General features: G+C 38.1%; 1 long non-coding RNA gene across 1 annotated transcript in view; it reads right to left on the minus strand.

Moving 5' to 3' along the window:
- Positions 1–373: 373 nt before the first annotated feature.
- LOC133663780 (uncharacterized) overlaps positions 374–20,302 on the minus strand; it is a 22,339-nt gene continuing 2,410 nt past the window's right edge. Inside the window, exons 2-3 of the long non-coding RNA XR_009828405.1 lie at positions 1,389–1,507; positions 374–1,028 (exon numbers count right to left, since the gene is read on the minus strand). This is a non-coding gene — a long non-coding RNA (uncharacterized LOC133663780). The remainder of the gene's footprint in view (positions 1,029–1,388; positions 1,508–20,302) is intronic.

A 20,302-nucleotide genomic window follows, 5' to 3' on the forward strand; every position in this document is an offset into this window, starting at 1 on the left:
ACTGTGATGCATGCATCGGATAACTGTTCAGATGTCTATGTTTTTGTATCTGTCCCTATTTCAAATAAACCTCTATAATAATAATAATATATATATATATATATATATATATATATATATATATATATATATATATATATATATATATATATATATATATATATATATATATATATATATATGTTTTCCAAATTGGGTTCGAAATCTGTGCCTTTTTCTCCTATACCTGACCACAATTATTTTGAAAATAATAAATAAGTGAAATACACACTACATTTGTAAATAACAAGTAAATAAAAGGAGTAAAACATCAATAAAGTATTTGTTTTCCAAATTGTGTAAAAATCCTGTACCTTTTTACCCCTATACACCGCAACAATTATTTAAAAAAATAATAGATAAATAAAATAAATCCACAATGAATTTTAAACAAATAAATAGAATACAACAAGTAAATAAAAGGAGTAAAACCTCAATAAAACATTTGTTTTCCAAATTGTGTTGAAATCCTATTCCGCCTTCTCCCTATACACCACCACAATTATTTTAAAATGAATCCGCAATGAATTTTAAATGAATAAAATGAGTAAATATAAAAAGCAAAACATCTTTACAGTATTTATTTCCAAATGATGTTGCAATCCTGCGCCTTTTGAGGTCAACATGATAAGGAAGATAACTAATTCAGACAAGTTGATTTAATTGTAATAAGCCTAAAAACATTGCAACTTGTGTGACATAAACACATCATATCAAATAAATCAAATGACTAACGACATAAACAATGTGAAGATGTGTGAAGTTTGGACTTTTAGCTTTAATTTCAGGCGCTCACATAATATAAAATATGGCATTTGATCCTGAAGAATGACAGTAACATGTTGCCCAGCTCCTCCATTAGCATCATCTGTGTGTCATGGGCTTGATCTCGGGCCAAAAGTGATAACCGCAGCCCGCCAAAGGATCTCCCGGGAGTCAACTCAGAAAGTGGCTTTCCTCTTTAATCGTCCAGATGTGTGCCAACCTAACTGAAAAACAAACGGAGCTGGAAGAGGATCAATTCCAACTGACCTATGGCACTTTATTTGCCGCCATGTCATTTTGAGTCCACTCTGTTGTCGTAAAACACATGGATTTTTTTTGTACTTGACTTTATAAATGATTATGCCAACTTGTCAGAAGCTAAATTAACACACTTTGTGGCTGCTACCTTGCATATTTGTGGCCCACACGGAAAGTGTCCAATTGTAGCGCAGTTTTATTTTTGGTTAGTCATCATGCAGGTGTGGCCCCTTGTCAACATCTTCAAACAATAATATTGATATAATATGATAGACCCCCTTTTTTCCATTCACTTTCATGAAAACATGATAATGATAAAATGGTACCCCATGCTCGACGGTCCAGCTGCAGCTGTCTCAGGTGGGGAGGCCCGGTCGCTGATGGGGCGGGGCCGTTTTCCCTTTGTGAATGACTGCTGGGCCACAACATTAGGTACACCTGCAGACTGCAGCACAGATTTCATATTTCATTCATTCACAACTCCTCCAACACGAACATTATTGTTTTTGCACTTTTTGGCTTCTTATTAAATAACTTTTTTAAATAAATTCAATCTTGCACGTGGAAAGTTTAAGTGTGGGCTTTAGTTGATATAACACTCCCGTGAGGGGGTGCATTCTACGGCGGGGGTGCATTAATCCAGCACAACAGCGGCGCATGGACTTCATTTATAAGTAAAGGTAAGACCATAATAACGTTTTTTTTTATTAAATGTGCTTTTTTGTGTGCTTCAGTTTGTATGTGTAAAGTTAAAGTTAAGTTAAAGTACCAATGATTGTCACACACACAGTAGGTGTGGTGAAATTTGTCCTCTGCATTTGACCCATCCCTTGATCACCCCCTGGGAGGTGAGGGGAGCAGTGGGCAGCAGCGGCGCCGTGCCCGGGAATAATTGTTGGTGATTTAACCCCCAATTCCAACCCTTCATGCTGAGTGCCAAGCAGGGAAGAATGCTGGTATGAGCTTTTAAACATAACCTGTTAACTGCTGCCAATCAAATGGTGAATAAGATACTCTTTAGGGTTCATATGTTTGTAAATCTGACTGTGATGAAGTCAGTGCCTCACCAGCCATGAACCTCACCGCACGTCACTAGAACATACATACATACACACATAGTCGATGCATTCACATTCATTGTACATCCATCCATACAACCTCCTTTTTTACCAGCATGTTGTTTCCCGCCTTTGCATCCTGGGGTCACGACAACTACTATTAATCCCTCCTTTCTTGACTATTGCATACCCACATTTCAGACGCTAGCATCAGTTCGTAGTGCCTCATCCCAGCGAGTAACCATGGCAACTCAGTGGTAATTGCTTCCAATGCATGCATACTTTAACCAAGTTGCCCTTTATCCAAACCTTGGGCCATATTAATCATCTGCTTGGTCTGTGTTTGGTTTGTGGTCCGTCTTGCATTGATTTATTAAGCGGGCAGTCTGCGACCAGACGAGAAACGCTGATTGCTGCCATTTCATCCTGTAGGTCAAGGTGACACCGGCTTCAAAAAAAATTGCCGTTTTTATCAATACACATCATCATTTGATCAGATATGTGGTCTCAGAAATCAGTATAAAGTTCAATGAGCCAAATGAAAACATGTACATACGGTCATATCTCCTCAAGCAGGGGTGTCCAAACTTTTAGACTTGCATGTGCATTAAACATATGTTTCTTATTGCAAGTTTGTCCTTTAATAAAATAGTGAACATACAACACAACTTGTCTTTTAGTAGTAAGTAAACAAACAAAAGGCTCTTAATTTAGCTGCTGACGTATGCAGTAAATTATTAAGGACAAGCTGTAAAAATGAATTATTAATCTACTTGTTCATTTACTGTTAATATCTGCTTACTTTCTCTTTTAACATGTTCTATCTACACTTCTGTTAAAATGTAATAATCACTTATTCTTCTGTTGTTTGGATACATTACATTAGTTTTGGATGATACTACAAATTTAAGTATCAATTCGATACCAAGTAGTTACAGGATAAATAAATGATAAGGTACTCAAAGCGCTTTGACACTATTTTCACATTCACCCATTCACACACACATTCATGGCGGGAGCTGCCATGCAGGGCGCTAACCACCACCCATCAGGAGCAAGGGTGAAGTGTCTTGCTCAAGGACACAACGGACGTGACTAGGATGGTAGAAGATGGGGATTGAACCAGGAACCCTCAGGTTGCTGGCACGGCCACTCTCCCAACCGCGTAAGTACCAAAAGTATCAACAAGGATTGGTACTTTTTAGAGGCGGTATAGTACTGAATATGATTCATTAGTACTATACTAATACCGGTATACCTTACAACCCTAATATACTCTTAATATATATATTTATATTTATATATATATATATATATATATATATATATATATATATATATATATATATATATATATATATATATATATATATATATATATATATATATATATATATATATATAAAATGTATATACAGAGATTGTGAAAGTTTGACTTCTACCTCGTTTTACTTCTGTGAAGTTTTGTAACCAATCAGAAATGTCAAGCAGCTAAAATGCGCCAAACATGCATAAGTGTGGAGAGTGTTTTACATTTTCCCATCATGCACTCTGATCGATTTAAACGGGTGTAATTTTGAATTTCATATGATCCACAAGGTTCAGTGAGCAAGTTGTGTTATGTGTGACCATGTGTGTTGACCTTTGTATTAGTTGCATTTGAAAAAAAAAAAATTGCACCATGACTAGGGAAGGTTGTTTGGATTGTGACATATAAGTAAATGCTGTGACGACGTTGTCAAATACTTTCTAGGGTCATGCAAAATATTTTTCCTTTCCTGGGTGGGCATAACAGTAAATATTTCAGAAGCACTGGAGTAAGTGTTGTGTCTGTAGTATCTGTTAATCTACAAAATAACACGTTTTAGGCGCAAATTGGCAGCCACACTACAAATGTACCTTACCACCACCGAAGTGTGAATAAATGATGCATTCTGACTTCCCTGTGAGCAATTTGAGTATCTAGTTGATAGAAAAGCGCTAAATAATTTTAATCAATTTTTATTATTAACTCCAAGCAACGTTTGTAAGTTTTACAATATAACTAAAACAATTCAAACTTACTTAACCGTCCCATGTGTGATGCGTCTTTTGCATTGGCTTACATGCAAACACCTTTACGAGTGTCTGTGTTGGTATTATTAACTGACAGTGGCATTATTTTTGTATTGTTTCAGTTTTTGTAAATTTGTCTGTTTAGCTGATTGGAGAGCTAGCTAGTTTCGTTTGTTGAGCCGTTTTACTGTCATGTTACAGACACTGTTTGGGAACAAGTAAAACTGGAAGTAAAACTGTAAAACCATAGCATTTCTACTCGAAAGGATCCTTGAGTCATCACTCCAAGCAACGTTTGTACGTTTTACAATTGAACTAAACAATTCATACTTACTTAAAGGCCTACTGAAATGAAATTTTCTTATTTAAACGGGGATAGCAGATCCATTCTATGTGTCATACTTGATCATTTTGCGATATTGCCATATTTTTGCTGAAAGGATTTAGTAGAGAACATAGACGATAAAGTTCGCAACTTTTGGTCGCTGATAAAAAAAGCCTTGCCTGTACCGGAAGTAGCGTGACGTCGCAGGTTGAAAGGCTCCTCACATTTCCCCATTGTTTACACCAGCAGCGAGAGCGATTTGGACCGAGAAAGCGAAGATTACCCCATTAATTTGAGCCAGGATGAAAGATTCGTGGATGAGGAACGTGAGAGTGAAGGACTAGAGTGCAGTGCAGGACGTATCTTTTTCCGCTCTGACCGTAACTTAGGTACAAGCTGGCTCATTGGATTCCACACTTTCTCCTTTTTCTATTGTGGATCACGGATTTGTATTTTAAACCACCTCGGATACTATATCCTCTTGAAAATGAGAGTCGAGAACGTGAAATGGACATTCACAGTGACTTTTATCTCCACGACAATACATCGGTGAAGCACTTTAGCTACGGAGCTAACGTGATAGCATCGTGCTTAAATGCAGATAGAAACAAAAGAAATAATCCCCTGACTGGAAGGATAGACAGAAGATCAACAATACTACCAAACTCTGGACCTGTAACGACACGGTTAATGCTGTACCGCCTGGGAAAGCCTAGCAATGCTGTTGCTAACGACGCCATTGAAGCTAACTTAGCTACGGGACCTCGACAGAGCTATGCTAAAAACATTAGCTATCCACCTACGCCAGCCCTCATCTGCTCATCAACACCCGTGCTCACCTGCGTTCCAGCGATCGACGTCGCGACGAAGGACTTCCCCCGATCATCGATGCAGTCGGCGGCTGGCATCGGATAGCGCGTCTGCTATCCAAGTCAAAGTCTTCCTGGTTGTGTTGCTGCAGCCAGCCGCTAATACACCGATCCCACCTACAGCTTTCTTCTTTGCAGTCTCCATTGTTCATTAAACAAATTGCAAAAGATTCACCAACACAGATGTCCAGAATACTGTGGAATTTTGCGATGAAAACAGAGCTGTTTGTATTGGATACAATGTGTCCGAATACTTCCGCTTCAACCATTGACGTCACGCGCAAACGTCATCATACATAGACATTTTCAACCGGAAGTTTGCCGGGAAATTTAAAATTGCACTTTATAAGTTAACCCGGCCGTATTGGCATGTGTTGCAATGTTAAGATTTCATCATTGATATATAAACTATCCGACTGCGTGGTCGGTAGTAGTGGCTTTCAGTAGGCCTTTAACCGTCCCCTGTGTGACGCGTCTTTAGCATTGGCTTACATGTTAACACGTTTGCGAGTGTCTGTGTTAGTATTATTAACTTACAGAGGCATTCTTTATATTTTGTTTCAGTTTTTGTAAATTAGTCTGTTTAGCTGATTAGAGAGCTAGCTTCTGTTTTGTTTGATGAGCCGTTTTACTGCCATGTTACAGACACCATTTGGGAACAATTAAGGTATTTTACAACATATACGTCTGCTAATATATGAAAAAAAAAAACTATTCTCAGATTTAGTGGGTGTGGCTTATATCCCGTTGCGCTCTACACTCCGGAAAATACGGTAATTGTTTCAAAAACAGCAATCTGCTTGTAAACTCCAGCGTCTGCGATTTGCATTCCGGTTTGCTGGCCCTGATTAGATTCAAAGTCTGTTTTTCCGATCGGCGACAACACATTACCCTCTGTGTCATTCCCATAGGCGCCATTATTATATTGTCGAGTGGCCCTTCTTCATTTGCCTGTCTTTGGGCCTGACCCCAAAAAGCTTTTTACTCACCGGAAGGCATCGATAAAGTGTTCGCTTGGAGGAAATGACAGGCTAATAGTGTTTAATGAGTTGTTTTGGCATGGTGTCGGCCTCCTGAGCTTGTTTGTAGGGCAAGGATGTATGACACGGCCCATCTGGCGGCACTCTTGTGTGCGTGTGTCGGTACAAACCTCCAATCAGAGACATGGAGGGCAGTGTTTAGTAGTCAAGACTGCACTGCTGGCCAGCCTGTTCTCGTCCTAACTTGTTAAAGAGCGACATTAGTCACAGCTCTCCAGTGATGCCAGACGTTCTTTTACATTTGTGCACAGGACTCACAACGAGTGAGGGCATCGACACCGTTATTGTTCTCCAAATGTAGCGGTCTGCTCGTCCACATGACGACATGATTCTCAATGCCGTGCTAAAACAAATACATTCTGTTTGAGGGCACTTAGAACGCCGCTGGCATGCGAATGAAGGGCAGAAGCGATACAATAATACTGTTCTGACCTAGAAATGTTTCTGTGCGAACAACTTTTCTGCTGATCTGTATTTGGGATCTGCATAAATCCTGAAAAATTGCTCGCGTTCGCCTTTGAAGTCTGTGCCGACACCGAAGTCGATAAGCTTCTTCTTTTTCTCTATCTTCTTGTTATGAGACATTCATCTTACGCTGTTGCCATTTCTAATATAAAGTGGTGTAAAGTTCTTACTTATATCTGTCAGTAAACTCGCCATGAAGGCGCTAAAACATACCGGTGTAGTGAGTTTACATTATTCACCCAAGGAACTTTAGTTATTAGAGAGTTCCGGTCGGACGTTTTTTTTTTACGGGACACATTTCCGGCAGATGAGGAGATGCTGCTCTGCATGAAAAAAGACCTGAATAGACCCGCCCTATGGCCCAGGAAATACACCTTGATAACTGAGGGGATTATAATCAGAGGAAGGTTACATTTGAAGTAAAAATGTTAACAATTATTATATTTTTCTCCTGGTCCGTATTTCAATAGGTAATAAAAATATATCAATAATTATCCATATCGATCAGTCTATGATACGGTTTTTAACCATATGGCTCAGCCCTAATGTAAACGCGACTCCATCTTGTCCATCCATCCATCCATCTTCAACCGCTTATCCGGAATCGGGTCGCGGGGACAGCAGCTCCAGCAGAGACCCCCAGACTTCCCTCTCCAGAGCAACATTTGCGACTTCCTCCTGGGGAATCCCGAAGCGTTCCCAGGCCAGAGAGGAGATGTAATCCCCCCATCTGGTCCTTGGTCTGCCGCGGGGCCTCCTCCCAGTGGGACGTGCAACGAGGACCTCCCTAGGGAGACGCTCGTGAGGCATCCGCACGAGATGCCCGAACCACCTAAGCTGGCTCCTTTCCAAGCGAAGGAGCAGCGGCTCTACTCCGAGTCTCTCTCGGGTGACTGCACTTCTCACCCTATCTCTAAGGGAGATGCCAGCCACCCTTCTGAGGAAACTCATTTCGGCCGCTTGTATCCGCGATCTTATTCTTTCGGTCATTACCCACACTTCATGACCATAGGTGAGAGTAGGAATGTAGATAGCTCGGTAGACCGAGAGCTTTGCCTTCTGGCTCAGCTCTCGTTTCGTCACAACAGTGCGGCAGAGAGACTGCAATACTGCCCCAGCTGCTCCGATTCTCCGGCTGATTTCCTTCTCCATCTTTCCCTCACTCGTGAACAAGACCCCGAGATACTTAAACTCCTCCACCTGGGACAGAGTCCTGTCCCCTACCCGGACTGGGGGCACAGCCCGAAGAAGCTACGTGGACACGCCATCTTCTCTGCCACGTGGGCCCACCACCCGCGGTCGGAACCAGTGGGGTCGGGTGCGCTGCCAAGTGGATGGCGGTGAAAGTGGAGGCTCCGGACGGACCAATTCGGGGCAGCAGAGGCTGACTTTCGGGACGTGGAACGTCTCTACGCTGGTGGGGAAGGAGCCTGAGCTGGTGCGAGAGGTGGAGCGCTACCGGTTGGATCTGGTGGGGCTTACCTCTACGCATAGCAAGGGCTCTGAAACCACACTCCTGGACAAGGGATGGACCTTGTTCACTTCTGGAGTTGCTCAGGGTGTGAGGGCACAGGCGGGTGTGGGGATACTCACTCCATCTTGTCTCCTCAGCAAATTGTGTTTGTCATGCAATTAAGGCTGGCGCCTGGCATACGTAAATGTTAGAGAAAGGTATCCTCCCTGCTCCAAATCCATTTCAATGACCAGAGTGAACTTTGAATTTAATTAGCTATTATCGCACAATCTGTATTGTGGTTAAATGCAATAACTACTGCAGACACACACTCGCGAGGGGAGCGACTAATGAGGTTTGCATGACTTATTGTCTGTCTCGCTCGCAGCTTCATTTATAACCATCGTAAATTGATTTGGAAAATATTATTAAACCTACTGAACCGTCGTGCCTTTAATTATTATAGAGCAAACTCGACATTTATATTATTAAATATCTATATTCCACAAGCAAAACTGAACCTTTTGAGTCCCTCTTATCTCTGTGCAGAGGCATGCCCCGAATGTTAAACTGCCGCCTGTTTTTTCCACACGTCGGTCTAGTTTCCCAACACTGGAACTGGAAAAACCTCCCACACATCCAGCATTGATTCATGTTTAAGTGCGTGGGGGACAGCCTGCAGACCACCTAAATAACCACACTCATCACTGAAGGTTTGGACGGCTTTCGCCCTGAATGAATTTGCATTAAAACTGCTGTCAAATCAGATTACCGTATTTTTCGGACTATAAGTCGCAGTTTTTTTTCATAGTTTGGGTGCGACTTATGTGTGAAATTATCAACACATTACCGTAAAATATCAAAAAATATTATTTAGCTCATTCACGTAAGAGACTAGACGTATAAGATTTAATGGGATTTAGCGATTAGGAGTGACAGATTGTTTGGTAAACGTATAGCATGTTCTATATGTTATAGTTATTTGAATGACTCTTACCATAATATGTTACGTTAACATACCAGGCACGTTCTCAGTTGGTTATTTATGCCTCATATAACGTACACTTATTCAGCCTGTTGTTCACTATTCTTTATTTATTTTAAATTGCCTTTCAAATGTCTATTCTTGGTGTTGGCTTTTATCAAATACATTTCCCCAAAAAATGCGACTTATACTCCAGTGCGACTTATATGTTTTTTTCCTTCTTCATTATGCATTTTCGGCCGGTGCGACTTATACTCCGAAAAATACGGTAATCACACTTTTGAATTTGTATTAATCATGATGAATCACAAGTATTACTAGAAGAATAAACTCGCTTGCATGATCTTAATTGACTTAAAAATGTCAATTATATTAAAAAAGACCCACATACTTGATCAGCAATGCAGTTTATTGTTAGAACACATAGAATGTAAAGGAGCAAAATTAATTTGTGTGACTAATCTGCGTAAATACGGTACTAATGCAATATTTATCATGATTAATCGCATTACTCATTATTTTTGACAGCCCTAGTTATTAAATTACACCAGTGCTTCTCAAATATTTTCTTTCGCCTCCCTTAAAAGGAATAAAAAAAAATCTTCCGCGACTATAAATAGTATCGTTTGTCTATAAAATTGTTATAACTAGAGATGTCCGATAATGGCTTTTTTGCCAATATTGTCCAACTCTAAATTACCGATTCCGATATCAACCGATACCGATATATACAGTCGTGGAATTAACACATTATTATGCCTAATTTTGTTGTGATGCCCCGCTGGATGCATTAAACAATGTAACAAGGTTTTCCAAAATAAATCAACTCAAGTTATGGAAAAAAATGCCAACATGGCACTGCCATATTTATTATTGAAGTCACAAAGTGCATTATTTTTTTTAACATGCCTCAAAACAGCAGCTTGGAATTTGGGACATGCTCTCCCTGAGAGAGCATGAGGAGGTTGAGGTGGGCGGGGTTGAGGTGTGGGGGGTAGGGGGTAGGGGGTAGCGGGGGGTGTATATTAGAAGAGTTAGAGCTGCAAGGGGTTCTGGGTATTTGTTCTGTTGTGTTTATGTTGTGTTACAGTGCGGATGTTCTCCCGAAATGTGTTTGTCATTCTTGTTTGGTGTGGGTTCACAGTGTGGCGCATATTTCGGCCACCCTCAGTGTGACCTGTATGGCTGTTGACCAAGTATGCGTTGCATTCACTTGTGTGTCTGAAAAGCCGTAGATATTATGTGATTGGGCCGGCACGCAAAGGCAGTGCCTTTAAGGTTTATTGGCGCTCTGTACTTCTCCCTACGTCCGTGTACACAGTGGCGTTTTAAAAAGTCTTGAATCTTACTTTTTTAAACTGATAATTTTGAAACTGATTCATATAATTTCCAATAATACATTTTAAGGCATTTATCGGCCGATAATATTGGCAGTCCGATATTATCGGACATCTCTAGTTATAAGTACACCTCTGCATGAAACTGTATCCTTATTAGCATTAATTAAAATAAAACAAAAAAATGTAAAACAATTATATAGATCAACTTACCCCAAGGAATAACTTTATAAACATTGTTTTAATCTGTAACAGAACATATTTAAAGTGCTTAAATTTGCATGAAAAACATTGTAATCCTAATTTAACTTATAAACATTTTTTGACCAACTTGAAACATATGATACTAAAAAAATTAACTTAAATAAACATAATAAATAATAATACATAAAAAATGTATCAGCAACAAACACTTAAAACTACACTGCAAAAACTGAAATCTAAGTAAGATTAGATATCTCAAATAAGGGTGATATTTGCTTATTTTCTGTCTGATAAGATAATTCTTCTCACTAAGCAGATTTTATGTTAGTCTTTTACTTGTTTTAAGGGTTTTGGTCCTAAATGATCTCAGTAAGATAATACAACTTGTTGCTGAGATTTGATTACCTATTTTGAGTAAAACATGCTTGAAACTAGAATATCAAGTGTTGCAAAGCTGTGTCATCAACACTCACAAGTAGAAAACTACTTTTTCAAAGTAATAATTTCTTATTTCAAGCATGAAATAAAAAATCATGACTTTGACAAAATTGTGTCTCATAATTAAAACAGATGACAGCCAAATGGACTTTGCCGTTTTATTTTCAATGAAACAATAGAAAATACGTACTCATGTAGTAGTGCACTTGTTATTAGTAGGGCTGCAACAACTAATCGATTAAATCGATTATAAAAATAGTTGCCAATTAATTTAGTCATCGATTCGTTGGATCTATGCTATGCGCATGCGCAGAGGCTTTTTTTTTTTAAATAAACCTTTATTTATAAACTGCAACATGTACAAATAGCTGAGAAACAATAATCAAAATAAGTATGGTGCCAGTATGCTGGGTTTTTTCAATAAAATACTGGAAAGGACAGAAATGTAGTTTGTCTCTTTTATCCGATTATTAATCGATTAATCGAAGTAATAATCGACAGATTAATCGATTATCAAATTAATCGTTAGTTGCAGCCCTAGTTATTAGTGAGAATATACTTATTTTAAGGTATTTTGGGTTCATTGAGGTTAGCTAATTTGACTTGTTTTGGAAAGTCTTGACAGGCCAAATTTTCTTGTTCTATTGGCAGATAATTTTGCTTAGTTCAAATAAAATAACCCAAATTTTTGTAGTTTTTTTTCTTATTTTTGAACACTGACTTTTTGCAGTGTACACAACAAAAGGGAATGAAACAATTTGTGCTGACTTAAAAATAAAAATAAAAATAAAAATGAGGAAGTCAGGTTTAATGGCTACAATGAGCACGTTTTTCAAAGCATGTTTTGAGGCATAATACTGATAAAGCATGTTACCCGCGTGATTCATCTGTGTTCACACACGATTAATCGCATGTGTGCCCTTCCCAAAACACACATGAAGTGTTTTATTGTGATGTATTGAGACTGTTTTAAGTGTGTTCAGGACAAAGATAATCAGGATGCGATATTTCAACGGACCGCCTCAATTAAACAGAATGCGGTCTAATTACTGGTGTAAACGTGTCAAGGGAGGGGAGACATCGACTTTGTGATCATGTCAACACCGCCGTTCCGGCAGAGGCGCAGAGCTCTGGAGTGGATGGTAATCTGCTATTGGATTCCACTCCTATCGCAAGACAGGCCGATTACACGCTCTTGTTTATAGGAGGACGCTGTCATGGCTTTTTGATACCTGCAGATAAGCCACAGGTTGGATGGTGTAATTCAAGAGGATGGACACTCATTCGCGCCGAGAGACGCGGGCTGTGATTTGCTGCCCTTATCTTTATGGACGTGCCCGTCTGAATGGCAAGCGCCGCGACGACAGCCGTCATTACCGCTGCTATGGCAACAAGAGGGCGGGCAGGGGGTTACTTTGAGATGCATCAACAAGTCTGTTATTCAGCCGGGTCCTGGTTTGGCTTGACCGCTGGGTTCCAACAAAGAGAAGGCGATGGGGTTACTGAGTTGTTCTGCGTCTTTAGAAAAAAAACGACGAGTCTCTGATTTCGGGTGGGGAGGGAGGGTGTCGTCGTTATGTAAATCAGGACAGAAGCAGCGGTGGTCTTGGCTTCACAATCAGTATGGGAGACAAGAACACACGTCTTCTTCTTTATTTTTTTTAATTAGGATTTTAAAGATGATAAAAACCGCTTGGAAGATGCGGCTAACGGGAGTCATCGTTGTAACCTTCAAAGTCCTCTAAAACAACTTCAAAACCCTCCATCAACGTTTTATATACACACTACAAGTATATATATATAATGTAGTAAAAGACACCTTCATAACAATATGTAATATGTTCAATATCTACCGTATGTTGGTTATTTTAATCATTGCCGGAACTAATTCTTTAACGCATTTATTTCCCAAAAGGGACAAGCGGTAGGAAATGGATGGATGGATGGATTTATTTCCATTTCCATAGCAACGCACTTCCGACTTCTGGCAACAACCGTGTATCATACTTCCGGAAACAAACGCATGTGTGTCTTCCAATCATGGCAGATTTGGTAACAAACAATGAAGACAAATGAGGATTCACAACCTTATCTTTTTGAAGCTGTATATATTGAGTATGAACTACTGCTTATAGAAGCAAGCACGATGGAAGAGTGAGACATTGGAGCAAACGGAAGCTGAGAGAGTGAGGTGAAAGTGACTCGAAGCTGCAAAACGTGGAATTTGAAGCCTACCTATTTTTACATAAATAGAGCGCTTACCCAAATAAACCGGGAAAAAAACGTCCCCTGGCCAGCTGGACCAAACAGAAAACCTTCCATCAATGTTTTATATACACACTACAAGTATATATATAATGTAGTAACAGACACCTTCGTGACAATATGTAATATGTTCAATATCTACCGTATTTTGGTTATTTTAATCATTGCCGGAACTAATTCTTCAGCGCATTTATTTCCGTTTCCATAGCAACACACTTCCGACTTCTGGCAACAACCGTGTATCATACTTCCGGAAACAAACGCGTGTGTCTTCCAATCATGGCAGATTTGGTAACAAACAACGAAGATTACTCTTTTTTTTGACAAATGGGGATTCGCAACCTTATCTTTTTGAAGCTGAATACATTGAGGATGAACTACTGCTTATAGAAGCGAGCACGATGGAAGAGTGAGACATTGGAGCAAACGGAAGCTGAGAGAGTGAGGTGGAAGTGACTCGAAGCTGCAAAACGTGGAATTTGAAGCGTACCTATTTTTACATAAATAGAGCGCTTACCCAAATAAACCGGGAAAAAAACGTCCCCTGGCCAGCTGGACCAAACAGAAAACCCTCCATCAATGTTTTATATACACATTACAAGTATATATATATAATGTAGTAACAGACACCTTTGTGACAATATGTAATATGTTCAATATCTACCGTATTTTGGTTATTTTAATCATTGCCGGAACTAATTCTTCAGCGCATTTATTTCCGTTTCCATAGCAACACACTTCCGACTTCTGGCAACAACCGTGTATCATACTTCCGGAAACAAACGCGTGTGTGTCTTCCAATCATGGCAGATTTGGTAACAAACAACGAAGATTACTCCTTTTTTTGACAAATGGGGATTCACAACCTTATCTTTTTGAAGCTGAATACATTGAGGATGAACTACTGCTTATAGAAGCGAGCACGATGGAAGAGTGAGACATTGGAGCAAACGGAAGCTGAGAGAGTGAGGTGAAAGTGACGCGAAGCTGCAAAATGTGGAATTTGACGCCAACCTATTTTTACATAAATAGAGTGCTTACCCAAATAAACCGGGAAAAATGTCCCCTGTTTAGCTGGACCAAACAGACAACTGTTCATCAAGTGAGTCACACTTTATATTGATCATGATACACGCAGCACGTCATGCGTGTTTTTACAACTACAGTACATACATTGTCTGGTTAGCTGTGTACAAACAAAACATGAAATGTTTTACTTTCGTATTACCTTTACAGATACAGATACTTTACAGATACTGTAATAGGATTGTTTTTGATTTTCAGTCAGTCCAGATTGGTGTCCAATCGCATTAAAAACTCAAACGCGTTTTGTGTTCACAAAGAAACTAGATTATCTCTTGCCGTAGCTAGCTTTGACTGCTAATACCGTAGCACGCCGATGTGTTAGTACGCTAGAAAAAGAGTTCCTCAGTGTTCTCTCTTACAATAACAATGTTGCTACAGCTTGGTTATTACACAGGTTACGGAACGTAAATAAAGTATTGGTGACGTTTTTTGAATGAATTTTCAAAAGTGATTTAGAGGTAGAATTGATGACTCTCATCGGCTGCATTGCAAGCCACCAAGAACGAGGCGATTTTTACATGTTAGGAAGGAAAAAACTAAAAAAAACTGTCTTCTTGTGAACGATAGGCAAAATCCCCCAAAAGTGCAGTTCCCCTTAAATGTAGAATCAGTGCACCCGGTGATCCCATACAGAGCTCCGGGCCCGCATGGCAGGAAGCGCGTGCCTAATAAAGCACACTCGCTGCAGTACATGAGTGGGGTCACTCCGAGCCAAGCATAAACCGGGATTTGGCTGCCATCAGAAAAAAAAAGCAATTCGGCCTCTTGTGTGCCTGCAAATACCCACCTCACATCTGCTGACCTGCTAAATGGATGAGATGGAGGTCTGTAACAGGGGTCCCAAATTGTCGAAAAAGTGTAATCACGCAAGCATTCCTGATGCAGGTGATGACCAAAAAGTGCTCATAAACCACTTCAGCATTACTGCATTTAATCGTTGTATATAATGAAAACTAAAAGCAACTTTTACTATTTTAATACACGGAAACCTCGATTTACGAAACCCTCATTGCAAAAACTTTTCAATTGAGGAACCTGTTGTACGAAATGTGTCTCTGTGTACGAACATGTAGTATCTGCTAGCCTACGAAATAACATGTTTTCCCCAATAACATCAAATATTAATTATTTACTTTATTACATGTTGTAAAAAAAAAAAAGGGATACACTTGTATAGCGCTTTTCTACCTTCAAGATACTCAAAGCACTTTGACACTATTTCCACATTCACCCATTCACACACTGACGGCGGGAGCTAACCACGACCCATCAGGGACACAATGGACATGACGAGGTTGGTAGAAGGCGGGGATCGAACCAGGAACCCTCAGGTTGCTGACACGGCCCCTCTCCCAACCGCGCCACCCCATAATCAGTAATCAGTGACACTCCATTTGTGTAGGTTTTAGCCTCAAGCTGAGTAAACTGAATGCTAATGCTAACGCTAAAGCTGACATTTATTATTTATATATTATTTACAGATAAACACAGACATTTATCATTCATATATTATTTACAGATAAACATTGACATGTATTATTTATATATTGTTATTTACAGATAAACACAGATATATTATTTATATATTGTTATAAACAGATAAACACTTACATGTATTATTTATATATTGTTATTCACATATAAACACTGGCATTTATAATTTATATATTATTATTTACAGATAAACACTGACATTTATATATTGTTATTTACAGATAAACACCGACATTTATTATCTATATATTGTTATTTACAGATAAACACAGATATGTATTATTTATATATTGTTATTTACAGATAAACGCTTACATTTATTATTTATATATTGTTGTTTACAGATAAACGTTGACATTTATTATTCATATATTGTTATTCACATATAAACACTGGCATTTATTATTTATATATTGTTATTTACAGATAAACACTGACATTTATATATTGTTATTTACAGATAAACACCGACATGTATTATCTATATATTGTTATTTACAGATAAACACCCACATTTATTATTTAGATATTGTTATTCACAGATAAACACTGACATATAATATTTATAGATAAACATCGACATTTATTATTTACATATTGTTATTTACAGATAAACATCGACATTTATTATTTATATATTGTTATTTACAGATAAACACTCACATGCATTATTTATATATTGTTATTTACAGATAAACACTGACATGTATTATTTATATATTGTTATTTACAGATAAACACCAACATTTATTATTTATATATTGTTATTCACAAACAAACTCCAACATTTATTATTTAGATATTGTTATTCACAGATAAACACTGACATTTATTATTTACATATTGTTATTTACAGATAAACATCGACATGTATTATTTATATTTTGTTATTTACAGATAAACACTCACATACATTATTTATATATTGTTATTTACAGCTGAAATGGACCACAAGGAATCACCTGACCCTCATGAATTCATAATTTACTGAGAGGACGACTTTCTGACTGTTGGACATTGCAAAAAAAAGCCTGGCTTTTTAATAAACAATGTGGTACACTTTATTTTATAAATCATATCGTTTTGTATATGATTGCTTTGTATTTCTTTTACTTACTTTTTAGTAGAATATCTCGGATCTCTCTCTAATGTGTTTATTTACATGGCATCAGTGTAGAAATATAGGAAACCACTCCTCCATACGTCATCAACCTGATTTTTCATTCTTGGAACCGCTAGTTCCAAAAATTAAAAATTCCTGCATTTTTGGTGGAAAAGGACCTAATGTTATAGTGTAATTTTTGATTTTTTTTTGTTGAATAAGTTAATGCTGTTGGGGACTAAAGTGCTGTCCATGACAATATTTGTATATAATATACTGTACACACCTGAGACCTGAGGATATAATTCCATGTTTGAACTTTTAAACCAAACTAAGAACATAAAGTAAGGATTTTGTTGGAAACACCTAATGGGAAGTTAAATACGCATTGTGTTGTTTACTATTTGTAGTCTCTAGTCAGTGGACATCATGTTGTCGGAAGATATTATTTTGCCTGACGATGCTTGGACTCACTGCATGCCATCACTTTGTATGTTGTGTTATTGGACGTGTCTAAACTGCGTGCCTGCGCTTGATACAATACATATCTGCCACGAATAACAACAACATGTAAGCATGAAACTGGCAACTCCTTTGGTCATCTTGTTTTTCTGATGAATACATTTTGGCAGAATACATGATTACAAACCTGCATGACTGGTGTATTATAGACCACTATTCTAATGGGTTTTATATCTTGGAGTAGTATTTACTCTCTCTACAATTGCCGTAATATATCATCGCAGCTCTCCTGATATTGCATTAGTCACTGATATATAAATGCGCATTTAGCCTTAAACACCCTAAGAATTCTTCATTCCCCTATGCAAAGTAAAAAACAACAAATGAGACCAAACAAACAGAATATAATTATGGGACAATAAATCAAACTGCAACAGAGTATGGAAGCACGTCCACCTACAAACCCAAATCCTTTTCAACTTATATTTAATTTAATAGACTGCAAAGACAAGATATTTAATGTTTGAACTAAGAAACATAATTTTTTTGTGTGCAAATAATCATTAACTTAGAATTTAAAAAAGACACTCATAAAAAACAGATGGAATATATATTTACATACAAATATTCTAACTAAATTAATGATTAACAATAATGATATATACTGTATATATTTCTTAAAATTGCTGTCAAGGAAATTTAAATACAATTGAAAATACAGTGTAAACCCTTTAGTCATAATTTTTGCACCTAAGAATCTTCTCTATGACTTTAGCTGCAGACTTCTTCTGTTTGGTTTTGTCATTACTGCCACAAGTGGTGGAAAATGTTATTACAACTGCATACCGCTGCGACCAGTACAGACCGCAGCTGGGAAACATAGTTTTTGCCGGCCCTCTAGGGCAGTGTTTTTCATCCTTTTTTGAGCCAAGGCACATTTTGTTTATAAAATAAAATACAAAGGCACACCACCGGCAGAAAAGGTTAAAAAATGAATCTCCACCAGGTTGTCATGCCTTATTTTGAGTTTGTTGTTGTTTCCTGTGTGTAGTGCTTTAGTTTATGTGTTGCGCTGTTAATTTGGTGACCCTTCCTGTTTTGTTGGTGTTCTCCTGTAGCAGCGTCACGCCTTCCTTTGAGTTCCAATGCCCGCACCTGCTTTGTTTTGGCAATCAAGACTATTTAAGTTGTGTGTACGCTATCCTTCTTTGTGGGGACACTGTGGTTGTCATGTCATGTACGGACGTACTTTGTGGACGCCGTCTCCGCTCCACACGCTGTAAGTTTTTGCTGCCGTCCAGCATTCTGTTTTTGTTTACTTTGTAGCCAGTTCAGTTTTACTTTTGTTTTGCATAGCCATCCCTATGCTTCAGTGCCTTTTGTTCATTTTTGGTTTAAGCATTACATACCTTTTACATACCAAAAAAGGTTGAAAAACACAGCACTAGACAACGGCACATTATTATAATTATTGATTTGCAAAAAATATTTTTTGGCCCAATTAGGTGAAGTTGCATAATTTCCCACGGCACACCAGACAATATCTCACAGTGGTTGAAAAACACTGCTCTAGGGGGTGCTCGTGAACCAACATAGGGCCCGACCCTATGGTTAAGAAACACTGCTGTAGCCTGCATGTGTCAAGGCCTGGGGGCCAGATCTGGCCCGCCACAAAAATTTTTGGGGGGGCCCGCGAACGTCAATAAAGTACTTTATATTTTCTCACTAAATCACTTTGCATTTTGACAGAAAAAAATATGTACTGCTTGACATTCCATATATTTTAAACTTCACTATTACAAAATATTGAAACAAAAATTATCATACTTTCCAAACCTTTTTTTGTTAAAATAAAAATATCTGTTTCACTTATGATTTAAATGCAAGTTATCTATCAAATTATACAGAGTAAAAATGACAATATACTTTAGAGTAACATGTACAGTGTTTTTTTTTTTTTTTACAGTGTATTACTGTAAATTAAAAAAAAACTCTACCATTGATTTTTTTACGGTAACATTTTGGCGACTGTATTACTGTAAATTAAAAAAACAAAAAAAAAACGACACAAACCACAGGTTTTTTTTATGTAACAAACTTGCAGCTCAGTTGCCAGAATAAAAAACATGGTGGTACTGTTTTTCTATTTTCCAGTAATAAGTTGTAACAACCACCGTAAATTTTACAGTAAAATTCGGGTTACTGAGCTGCCAGTATTTTACAAAAACAAAAAAATCTGTATATTTTACAGAATTTCTTTTTTACTCAGTTATCAGAAATTTACTGTAAAATATACAGATTTTTTTGTTTACAGTGTACGTAAAAAAAAAAAAAAAAATCAAATGAGTTTATTATTCGCTGTTAGAAACGGCCCTCTGAGGGCAGCCATAGCTGTGATGTGGCCCTCAATGAAAAGGAGTGTGACACCCCTGCTGTAGCAGGTAACACTCAGACCTTCAAGATAAAAGCACACCAGCACCACTCAGCATTTTTTACCAGCTGCTGCCCCAAATCCTTTTTGCTAGAATTTCCTGTGTTGCTTTTATTTGAAGTATGTGTAGTGTGGGGATGGAAAGACGTGTCCTCATTTTGTGGGAAATGT

This window comes from Entelurus aequoreus, linkage group LG13 (genome assembly GCF_033978785.1).
Source record: "Entelurus aequoreus isolate RoL-2023_Sb linkage group LG13, RoL_Eaeq_v1.1, whole genome shotgun sequence".
In the NCBI taxonomy this organism is placed as follows: Eukaryota; Metazoa; Chordata; class Actinopteri; order Syngnathiformes; family Syngnathidae; genus Entelurus; species Entelurus aequoreus.